The following is a 13,045-nucleotide window of genomic DNA, read 5'->3' as shown; positions in this document are numbered from 1 at the left end:
CCAGAAAAGAATCACTCAGATTCAAAAAGTGCTTCTTAATGATCAGGTAAGTCCTGGGCATCTGTGTCTCACACTTAAAAATAAATACATTTGCACATATACAGACAACAGTGTTAGAATCCACAAGGTGGGGACCTAGCATACAGTAAAAAATATAAAATAAAGAAGTTCTCCGTCCATGTCATGCTGGATCTATGTCTCCTTTTCCATCTTCTCTTCTCAAATAATAACTTGCTGAGGCAGGAAGGATATATTTCCAACAGTAATGGGAAAGAAAATCTTGTATGATAATATCAGAATTCAGTGTCCAAAGTCCAGGATGAGTGATGGGGGAATCACACAAATACAAAGTACAGATGATTCAAAAATGGACAAGTAATTACCCAGACAAATGTATCCACTAAAATTTCTAAACAAAGACTTTTTCCTGTGCCCCAAACTCTGTCCAAGACCTACTACAATGAACAATGTTTGGCAGAAACAAATAAAATTCTGTAAAGCAATTATCCTTCCATTAGAAAAAAAATTTTTTAAAGAGTGAACTGTAAGGTAAACTATGGGCTTTGGGTGATTATGGTATGTCCATGTAGATTCATCCTTGTTAAAAAATGTTTCACTCTAGTGAGTGATGTTGATAATGCACAAGGCGATGCATGTGAGGGAGTAGGGAATAAACGGGAAATCTCTGTATCTCTCTCTCAATTTTGTTATAAACCTAAAACTGCTCTAAAAAATATGATTATTGAAGAATGCAGATGTTAAAAAAGGAATTCTCTATTTTGGTCCATTTCTCTTTCTGGTCTTACTACCCCTCTTATAACCTATTTTCCCAACGTCTCTAAGTAGCTCAGAAACTAAAAAGGAGGTGGAAAAATATATTTCACACGGAATTCTCCACATTATTGGAGGAAAGAAACATCACAGGTAAATACTGTACTTACCATATCTCAGTGAGAATAAAGCTTAAATGTACTAGAAAAATTCATGCTTCAGATGAAAGGAGAGTCTGTTAATTTATATTTTACTTCTCTTTAGCAAAATTAAAACTATGAGATGGGACAACATATCAAGTCCTTCTGAATTTATCCTACTGGGGCTCTCTTCTAGGCCTGAGACCAGAAACTTCCATCTGTCCTCTTTATTACTATCTACCTGGTCACTCTGATGGGAAACCTGATCATTATTCTGGTCATCTATTCAGATATTCACTTACAGACTCCCATGTACTTCTTTCTGAAAAACCTGTCCATTGTTGATATTTGCTACACAACAGTTATTATTCCAAAGATGCTGATAAACTTCTTATCAGAGGTGAAGACCATCCTGTATAGTGAGTGCATGACTCAGACATACTTCTGCCTCTCCTTTGGTAATGTAGATAGTTATGTCCTAGGGCCATGGCTATTGACCGCTACGTGGCCATACGCAAACCCTTTCATTACATCACCATCATGAGCTATAAATGTTGTGTCCTTCTACTGATAATCTCCCTCACCATCCCATTTCTTCACTCACTCCTTCATGTCCACTTGCTGAATCAACTCACTTTCTGTGCCTCCAACATTATCCATCATTTCTTCTGTGAACTCAAGGCAATGCTGAAGTTGTCCTGCTCATCTACATATGTCAATGAGATAGTGATAAAGACAGAAGGACTGTCTGTGGTGATGGCCCCCTTTATGTGCATCATTACCTCTTATCTGAGGATTCTCACCACTGTTCTGAAGATCCCTTCAACTGCTGGGAAGTACAAGGCTTTCTCTACCTGTGGCTCCAACCTCACCTTGGTGAGCCTGTTTTATGGGAGCATCAGCTATGTCTATCTCCAGCTGCTGAACAGCTACACCGTCGAGGATTGGAGAGCAACAGTTGTCTACACTATGTTAACTTCCATGTTGAATCCTTTCATCTACAGTCTGAGAAACAAAGATTTGAAACAGGGCTTGGGGAAACTGATAGGTAGGATAAAGTCACAATGACATGGGTTTTATGCTAAGTCTTGGGCAATTCTGCAGATTCACTACTGCCTGATTGCAAGTTCTTGGTGTTTGTGATCAACTGAGAAATATTAGTAAAGATGCTTCATGAATGATGGGAAAATATTAACTGAAATGTTTCCCCTGACATTTCCTACGTTGAACCCAATGATATCCATCATTGTTGTTCTTTAGTTGCTAAGTCATGTCTGACTCTTTAGATTATTATATAGGAAAACATCAAACTATGTGATAGTTTAATAGTATTTTGAACTATAGTGAGGTAGGGAAATTAATGAATATATACACTGTTTATAATGGAAAATTGACACAAGGTCTTTGAAATGAAATTTGTCAATATATATAAAGTACACCCTTTGACCGGCTTCCCCAGTGGCTCAGAGGTTAAAGCGTCTGCCTCCAATGCTGGAGACCCGGGTTCGATCCCTGGGTCGGGAAGATCCCCTGGAGAAGGAAATGGTAACCCACTCCAGTATTCTTGCCTGGAGAATCCCATGGACAGAGAAGCCTGATAGGCTACAGTCCACGGGGTCGCAAAGAGTCAGACACGACTGAGCGACTTCCCTTTCACACCCTTTGACTGGAAATGCCATCTAAAATTTTAGCCTACAAGTGTACTTGTGGAAGCCAAACAATAGTAGCTAAATGTCTATCTACTTGTTTCTTATTATATACACATACAGTTGAATGCTATAAAAAAAGAAGCTGTTAAAATGAGTGAACCTATATTCCTTCATCCAAGAAATAATTCTACATGCTTATTATGTTCAAGCAGTGTTCTAGGTGGTAGGAGACAACAGTGAACACAGAATCTCATCATGGAGTGATGCTCCAGTGTAAAATTTAAGTTTTCCATTTACTGACATACAACGATGTTCAATATATATTGTGAACTGAAAAATAACTTAAGGAACAGAACTGTATGTATTTTTAGATATGTGGGTGAGTGGATGTGAATGATTATAGTGCACAGACTGTCTATTCTCTGGATGTTTACCCTAGAAATTGCTATTTGGTCACCTGCCTCTGGATGGTTCCAGTACAAGAGAAAAACTTGTTTATCACTATTTAGTCTTCTGCACTGTTTGAATTTTTATTCATACATATTTTTAATACATATATTTTTAAAAGTTTTAAGTAGCTACTTAGCCACCTAGGCTTTTTATGTGTGACTGATTTCAGACCAGATCATCATGCCCAGATTTCTCTTCCATGAAGACATCTTTCATGCAGATTTGGACACTGACACAGACTTCCTTCCTAAAAGTTCATGGTGATGGTCGGGTGGCCACACTGCATGCTTTTTTATGTTGTAAATGACATCACGTCTTCCTCCAGGACATCATCATAACCATTGACAAAGGTCATACAGAAGTTGTAGGATGTTGAGATATGAATAATAAATATTTGTCATATTCTCATGACTCTGTCCAGTATAGAGTACTCAAAAACGTTAATAGCTATTATTGTTGTATTAGTGGCTAGATTTATTTAGCTATCTGGGTACACTCTACTGCATATTTCAACATGCTGTTGTTCAGTCCTGAAGTTGGGTCTGACTCTTTGTGACCTCATGGAATTGCAGCATACCAGGCTTCCCTGTCCTTCACTGTCTCCCTGAGTTTGCTCAAACCCATGTCCATTGAGTCGATGATGCCATCCAACCATCTCATCCCCTGTCACCCCTTCTCCTGCCTACAATCTTTCCCAGCATCAGAGAATTTTCCTGATCCCAATGCTAATCCAAGTGTGATCAGTCTGAGTCTTTTTGGCCCCATAGACTATAGACCACCAACCTTCTCTGTTCATGGAATCTTCCAGGCAAGAACACTGGAGTGGGTTGCCATTTCCTACTAAAAGTGATCTTTCCAACCCAGGGATTGAACCCCCACTCTTGCATCTCTCCTGCATTGGCAGGCAGATTCTTTATCACCTGGGAAGCCCATGCTAATAAAACCTCTGAAGGAACAAAACAGATATATGAAGCTGTCTAGAAACAACTCATTAAAATTGATATTTATGAATTGTTAGCTAGCAGAGTTTTGATTTAGTATAATGTTTTAATTTTTCTGCACCAAAAACTAAATTCTTCATTTTATTAATGGCATTTTTACTATCTCCTTATGTAAATAGACATGATCTTCATTAGCATGGTTGAAATTCCAGTATGAAAAAATATTAAATAAAGAACTGGATTAGAATTGTGTAATACCAATAAAGGTAATTCATCGCATCAATGTAATGTTATTCATCAATTACTTTATTTTCAGTTTAAATTGTTAGTATAGTTTACATGACATTTAATTTGTAAAAACTTTATTTTCCGTTGTTTGGAGAGCTGGAGTTTATAAGCAATATAAGAATTAAGAGTAAAGCTTGTTTTAAATTTATACATATTAAGTAACATCACAAAAATATACCTACATAAAACAGTAAAAATGTACATATATTTGTTGTAGTCATTTGTGTTCTTCCTTTAAAACAGATGTTCTGATTGTGTGAACTTGAGAGACTCTGCTCTTTTACTTCATTCGTATCTCTGTTCAAATATTCCTCTTTCAGAGAGCTCGTCCCTGACTGTGCTTTCTGAAATACTACCTCTCCTGTCACACTATGTTCACTTGTACTTTTTTTCACTATGCCCCATGTGACTTTGGGGTGTATTATATTTTTATTTGTTTAATATCTGTCTTTCCTCACTAAAATTCAAACTCTGTGAATACATGTGCTTTATTTACTGCTGTATTTCTAGAACTTACTAAACTCCCTGGTACATAGCAGACCTTCAGGAAATATTTGCTAAATGAATGAATGAAAACATTCCTTACAGTTCTGGGTGGAGCTGGAATTGAATAAATTCTTCATTTTGGACTCCTCATGAATAGCAACATGCAAAAGAATGAATTTGTACCATAATCTTATACCATATACAAAAATCAACTCAGAATGGCATAAAAACTTAACTGTAAATTCTGGCACAGTAAAACTTCTAGAATAAAACACAGAAAACATTCCTTGACATTGGTCTTTACAATATTTTTTTAGTATTAAATCAAATGTGTAGACAACAAAAGCAAAAGTAATTAAGCAGGACTATCTCAAACTAAAAGGTTTCTACACAGCAAAAGAAACCATCAACAAAATGAAAAGGCAAGCTACATAACATAAAAATATTTCCAAACCATATATCTGATGAGGGGTTAATATCCAAAATATATAAGGAGTTCATACCACTTTGAGGAAAAATAAGCAACTTAATTAAAAATTGGGCAAAGCACAACTGAATAGACTTTTTTCCAAGGAAGACATACCAAGAGGGACATGAAAAGATGACCAGCATCACTATTCAGTTCAGTTCAGTTCAGTCGCTCAGTCGTGCCCAACTCTTTGTGACCCCATGAATCACAGCATGCCAGGCCTCCCTGTCCATCACCAACTCCTGGAGTTCACTCAAACTCATGTCCATCGAGGCAGTGATGCCATCCAGCCATCTCATTCTCTGTCGTCCCCTTCTCCTCCCGCCCCCAATCCCTCCCAGCATCAGAGTCTTTTCCAGTGAGTCAACTCTTCGCATGAGGTGGCCAAAGTATTGGAGTTTCAGCTTTAGCATCAGGAGGAGAAGGGGATGACAGAGAATGAGATGGCTGGATGGCATCACCGACTTGATGGACATGAGTTTGAGTGAACTCCGGGAGTTGGTGATGGACAGGGAGGCCTAGCGTGCTGCAATTCCTGGGGTCACAAAGAGTCAGACATGACTGAGCGACTGAACTGAACTGAACAGGAGAAAAAGAGAAAAACTATTAAAAATTCCAACATATGGAGGCTGAACAACACGCTGTTGAATAACCAACAAATCACAGAAGAAATCAAAGAAGAAATCAAAATGTGCATAGAAATGAATGAAAATGGAAACACAACAACCCAAAACCTGTGGGACACTGTAAAAGCAGTGCAAGGGGAAAGTTCATAGCAATAAAGGTATACCTCAAGAAACAAGAAAAAAGTCAAATAAATAACCTAAATCTACACCTAAAGTAACTAGAAAAGGAAGACATGAAGAACCCCAGGGTAGTAGAAGGAAAGAGATCTTAAAAATTAGGGCAGAAATAAATGCAAAAAAAACAAAAGAGACCATAGCAAAAATCAACAAAGCCAAAAGCTAGTTCTTTGAGAGGATAAATAAAATTGACAAACCATTAGCCAGACTCATCAAGAAACAAGGGGAGAAAAACCAAATCAATAAAATTAGAAATGAAAATGGAGATATCACAACAGACAACACAGAAATACAAAGGATTATAAGAGACTACTATCAGCAATTAAATGCCAATAAAATGAACAACTTGGAAGAAACGAACAAATTCTTAGAAAAGTACAACTTTCCAAAACTGAACCAGGAAGAAATAGATAACAGACACATCACAAGCACGGAAATTGAAACTGTAATCAGAAATCTTCCAGCAAACAAAAGCCCAGGTCCAGAGGGCTTCACAGCTGAATTCTGCCAAAAATTTGGAGAAGAGCTAACACCTGTCCTACTCAAACTCTTCCACAAAATTGCAGAGGAAGGTAAACTTCCAAACTCATTCTATGAAGCCACCATCACCCTAATACCAAAACCTGACAAAGATGCCACAAAAAAAGAAAACTACAGGCCAATATCACTGATGAACATAGATACAAAAATCCTTAACAAAACTCTAGCAAACAGAATCCAACAACACATTAAAAAGATCATACATCATGACCAAGTGGGCTTTATCCCAGGGATGCAAGGATTCTTCAATATCCACAAATCAATCAATGTTATATACCACATTAACAAATTGAAAAATAAAAGCCATATGATTATTTCAACAGATGCAGAGAAAGCCTTTGACAAAATTCAGCATCCATTTATGATTAAAAAAATAACCCTCCAGAAAGCAGGAATAGAAGAAACATACCGACGAGTTGACTCACTGGAAAAACTCTGATGCTGGGAGGGATTGGGGGCGGGAGGAGAAGGGGACGACAGAGAATGAGATGGCTGGATGGCATCACCGACTCGATGGACATGAATTTGAGTGAACTCCGGGAGTTGGTGATGGACAGGGATGCCTGGCGTGCTGTGATTCATGGGGTCGCAAAGAGTCGGACACGACTGAGCAACTGAACTGAACTCAACTGACTGACCTCAACATAATAAAAAAATATATATGACAAACCCACAGCAAACATTATCCTCAGTGGTGACAAATTGAAAGCATTTCCCCTAAAGTCAGGAACAAGACAAGGGTGCCCACTCTCACCACTACTATTCAACATAGTTTTGGAAGTTTTGGCCACAGCATTCAGAACAGAAAAAGAAATAAAAGGAATCCAAATTGGAAAAGAAGTAAAACTCTCATTGTTTGCAGGTGACATGATCCTCTACATAGAAAACCCTAAAGACTCCACCAGAAAATTACTGGAGCTAATCAATGAATACAGTAAAGTTGCAGGATATAAAATCAACACACAGAAATCCCTTGCAGTCCTATACACTAATAATGAAAAAATATAGAAATTGAAGAAACTATTCCATTCACCATTGCAATGAAAAGAATAAAATACTTATTAATATATCTACCTAAAGAAACAAAAGACCTATATATAGAAAACTATAAAACACTGGTGAAAGAAATCAAAGAGGACACTAATAGATGGAGAAATATACCGTGTTCATGGATCGGAAGAATCAATATAGTGAAAATGAGTATACTACCAAAGTAATCTATAGATTCAATGCAATCCCTATCAAGCTACCAATGGTATTTTTCACAGAGCTAGAACAAATAATTTCACAATTGATATGGAAATTTTAAATAAATCTCGAATGGCCAAAGCAATCTTGAGAAAGAAGAATGGAACTGGGGGAATCAACCTGCCTGACTTCAGGCTCAACTACAAAGTGACCGTCATCAAGACAGTATGGTCCTGGCATAAAGACAGAAATATAGATCAATGGAACAAAACAGAAAGCCCAGAAATAAATCCACGGCACCTATGGACACCTTATCTTTGAAAAAGCAGACAAGAATGTACAATGGAGAAAAGACAGTCTCTTTAACAAGTGGTGCTGGGTAAACTTGTCAACCACTTGTAAAAGAATGAAACTAGAACACTCCCTAACACCATACACAAAAATAAACTCAAATGGATTAAAGGTTTAAATGTAAGACCAGAAACTATAAAACTCCTAGAGGAGAACATAGGCAAAACACTCTCTGACATAAATCACAGCAGGATCCTCTATGACCCACCTCCCAGAATATTGGAAATAAAAGCAAAAATAAACTAATTAAAATTAAAAGCTTCTGCACAACAAAGGAAACTATAAGCAAGGTGAAAATACAGCCTTCAGAATGGGAGAAAATAATAGCAAAGGAAACAACTGACAAAGAATTAATCTCCAAAATATACAAGCAGCTCCTGAAGCTCAATTCCAGAAAAATAAATGACCCAATAAAAAAATGGGCCAAAGAACTAAACAACCATTTCTCCAAAGAAAACATACAGATGGCTAACAAACACATGAAAAGATGCTCAACATCCCTCATAATCAGAGAAATGCAAATCAAAACCACAATGAGGTACAATTTCATGCCAGTCAGAATGGCTGCTATCCAAAAGTCTACATGCAATAAATGCTGGACAGGGTGTGGAGAAAAGGGAACTCTCTTACACTGTTGGTGGGAATGCAAACAAGTACAGCCACTATGGAGAACAGTGTGGAGATTCCTTTAAAAACTGGAAATAGAACGGCCATTTGACCCAGCAATCTCACTGCTGGGCATACACACCGAGGAAACCAGAATTGAAAGAGGCACGTGTACCCCAATGTTCATTGCAGCACTGTTTATAATAGCCAGAACACGGAAGCAACCTAGATGTCCATCAGCAGATGCCGGTGCCAGCCGGCAAAGAGAACAGGTCCATACCACAACGACGTAGAAGCCTGAGAAAAGAATTAAGGAGTAAAGAATGGGGTCGAGAGGACTGAATGCTCGTGAGGCAAATCAGCGACTTTATTGAAAAGGGCCAGGGTTTTTATACAAAGTGAGACAGGGAACAGGGTACATAAAAATACCAAGTCATTTACCAGGTTAGTTATTGCATCTATAGAAGATTACAAAGGCTTGTTTGCTTTCTAAGACAAGCTTGGCATTTAGACTAATGCTCACGAGATAAGAAAAACTAGTCTGCAGGCTATAAAGATTAGGGAGTTCATTCTTAATCTATTTTAAGAGATAAGGAAAACATACCTACATAAATCTGGGGGAATAAACAAGAAACCTAGCAAAGGATTATTTGCTCTGTTTTTCTCAAGGAAGAACAAATAAGGCCTGGTAAACGTTTTATGACTCTTCTTAAGGGGTGGCGGGACAGGAAACAGCACTTACAAGGCATTCCCAGGGCCAACATTTGGGGCCTTGTTCAGGCCGGCTCCCCGTAAGCAGACAAATGGATAAGAAAGCTGTGGTACATAAACACAATGGAGTATTATTCAGCCATTAAAAAGAATGCATTTGAATCAGTTCTAATGAAGTGGATGAAACTGGAGCCTATATTATACAGAGTGAAGTAAGCCAGAAAGAAAAACACCAATACAGTAGGTGAAGTTGCTCAGTCGTGTCAGACTCTTTGCGACTCCTTGGACTATAACCAACCAGGCTCCTCCATCCATGGGATTTCCCAGGCAAGAATACTGGAGTGGGTCGCCATTTCCTTCTCCAGAGGATCTTCCCGACCCAGGAATCGAACCCAGTTCTCCTGCATGGCAGGCAGACGCTTTAACCTCTGAGCCACTAGGGAAGCTCAATACATTATACTAACGCATATATATGGAATTTAGAAAGATGGTAGACGGTAACCCTGTATGCTGCTGCTGCTAAGTCACTTCAGTCGTGTCCGACTCTGTGCAACCCCATAGATGGCAGCCCACCAGGCTCCCCTGTCCCTGGGATTCTCCAGGCAAGAAAACTGGAGTGGGTTGCCATTTCCTTCTCCAATGCGTGAAAGTGAAAAATGAAAGTGAAGCCTCTCAGTCATGTCCGACTCTTCGAGACCCCATAGACTGCAGCCTGCCAGGCTCCTCTGTCCATGGGATTTTCCAGGCAAGAGTACTGGAGTGGGTTGCCATTGCCTCCTCCGATAACCCTGTATGCAAGACAGCAAAAGAGACACAGCTGTATAGAATAGTCTTTTGGACTCTGTGGGAGAGGGCAAGGGTGGGATAATTTGGGAAAATGGCATTGAAATATATATATTATCAAATGTGAAATGAATCACCAGTCCAGGTTTGTTGCATGATACAGGATGCTTGGGGCTGGTGCACTGGGATGACCCAGAGGGATGGTATGCAGATGGAGGTGGGAGGGGGGTTCAGGATGGGGAACACGTGTACACCCGTGGCGGACTCATGTCGATGTATGCAAAACCAATACAATATTGTAAAGTAATTAGCCTCCAATTAAATACATTTATATTTTAAAAAAAGAGAAAACCTGTATGGAAATTCCTCAAAAAATTAGAACCACCATGTGATATAGCAATCCCCTTCTCGGTTTATCTAAAGGAATTGAAATCAAGGTCTCAAAGAGATACTTGCTGCACTCCCATGTTCCATGCAGCATTATTTATAATAGCCAAGATATGGAAACAACTGAAATGTCCATTGACAGATGAATAGATAAATAAAATGCAGCATATACTTAAAGTGGAATATTATTCAGCCTTACATCTTGTCATTTGTGACCACATAAATGCAGGAGGACGTTATGTTAAGCGTAACTAGCCAGACACAGAAAAAAACATTTGCATGATCTTACTTAGGTAGGTAGACTCTAAAACAGCCAGACTCAGGGAACCAGAGAGAATAGAGGTTCCAGGGGTTGAAAAAAGGGAGATGCTTATAGGTAAAGTCAAAGGATAAATGTTCTGGATATCCACTGTATAGCATAGTGCCTATAGCTAACAGTACTCTGTTGTATGCTTAAAATTTTCTGAGGTAGGTGGATCTTAGGTTAAATGTTCATCCCCATCATCACCATCACCATCATCATCATAGATGGTGTGGGAGGAAACTTTGGGAAGTAATGAACATGTTTATGGCCTTGGTGCTGATGGTTTCACAGGTGTATACTTAACCCCAAAGTCATCGAACTGCATACACTAAATGTGTAAAACTTTTACATGTTAACCATACCTCGGATGTCCCTGGCAGTACTGTGATAAGAATCTGCTTACCAATGCAGGGGAAACAGGTTTGATCCATGATCCAGAAAGATTCTACACGCTGAGGAGCTAAGCCCTTGTGCCGCAACTACTGAAGCCCACGCATCGACAGCCTGTGCTCTGTCAACAAGGGAAGCCACCACAATGAGAAGCCTGTGCACTGCAAGGAAGAGGGTAGGGAATATGCTATGCACAGGCCTGTACTATAATTAACAGGGCTTCTTTGAAAAATAAGAATGACTTTCTCATCACCCCCAGGTGAAGGGCTGGGAGCAGTAAAAAGTTGTGGAAAGACATCTTGTGTTTTTTTTTAATTTATTTATTTTAATTGGAGGCTAATTACTTTACAATAATATATTGGTTTTGCCATACAATGACATGAATCTGCCCCGGGTGTACATGTGTTCCCCATCTTGAACCCCACTCCCACCTCCCTCCCCATCCCATCCCTCTGGTTCATCCCAGTACACCAGCCTCGAGAATCCTGTATCATGCATCGAACCTGGACTGGCGATTCATTTCACATATGAAAGTATACATGTTTCAATGCCATTCTCCCAAATCACCCTCTCCCTCTCCCACAGAGTCCAAAAGACTGTTCTATACATCTGTGTCTCTTTTGCTGTCTCGTATACAGGGTTATCGTTATCATCTTTCTAAATTCCATATATATGCGTTAGCATATTGTATTGGTGTTTTTCTTTCTGGCTCACTTCACTCTGTATAATAGGCTCCAGTGGAAAGACATCTTGAAAACAAGATGTTGAAGTACTGATGTGACTGATGGAAAACCATTAGTGACTATTCCCATATCCAGAGCCTTGAGGGAGTTGCTGAGAAAGGGCATCACTAGCTGAAGGGCTAAACAGAGTCATGAAAGGCCTGAAGGCTTGGCATTGAGGACTGTGCATTGTATGTCATTATCCCGATCTGAGATTGTAAAGAACAGATATCTCTAGAGCACAGATAAGGAAGTAGACCTTAACAACAAAAGGCATGTAAGGATTAGGATCTGGGCTTTTGCCTGCAAATAGCAACAGCCTTCTGATGCCCACTTTATTTCTGAGTCTTCTTTTTCTTTTCTCTTCTGCAGCACTGTTCCCTCAGGTCAGTTCGTTGTTGGGCCGGTCCCAACAAAGAGAAACCCCCATTCACCACAACTGGAGAAAGCCCACATCCAGCAGTAAAGACGCAGTGCAGCCAATAAATAAATAAATACTCATACCTCAATAAACTGCTTTAAAATTTTTTTAATGTGAAAGATAATACCTACCTAATAGGGCTATTCGTAGGATAAAAATGAGTCAGTTCTTAGAAAGCAAATGAAACAGCTCCCATAATAAGCACTTTATAAATATCTATAAAAATTTGTGAACAAATGAATTTTTTGAAAGACTGAAAGAAAATAGTACAAAATGTTACTGTAGTCAATCCTTTGGGGTGATGGGAACATGGATTATTTTCCCATTTGTACTTTTCTATATTTTATTTCAAATTACCACAAACAAAATTTTATTTCAAATTACCACAAACAAAAAAATGAGGAAATACTGTGATTGCTTATTGAGGAACTGCTATCTTGGACAAAGGTATTGGGTGATACAAAAGTTGGTAGAAACTGCCTCTGTTTTATATTCCACTGTATCTCTAGCACCTAGTACAATTCCTGGCATATGGTAAACTTTCAAGAAATATTTATGAATTAATTGATTGAAGCAATCAGATGTTAACAGGTGTAATCACTGATATCAAGTAATATTCAGTCTAGTGGGATATAGCTTAAACTT

General features: G+C 38.7%; 1 pseudogene; it reads left to right on the top strand.

Annotated features, from left to right (window-relative positions):
• Nucleotides 1–1,048: 1,048 nt before the first annotated feature.
• LOC129539523 (olfactory receptor 1L1-like) lies at nt 1,049–1,979 on the top strand (annotated as a pseudogene).
• The last annotated feature ends 11,066 nt before the right edge of the window (nt 1,980–13,045 follow it).

This window comes from Moschus berezovskii, chromosome 11 (genome assembly GCF_049115385.1).
Source record: "Moschus berezovskii isolate FMDL1 chromosome 11, NW_MosBer_1.0, whole genome shotgun sequence".
NCBI lineage: Eukaryota > Metazoa > Chordata > Mammalia > Artiodactyla > Moschidae > Moschus > Moschus berezovskii.
Note: the sequence above shows the minus strand (reverse complement) of the source record. Positions and strands in the feature narration are given on the sequence as shown.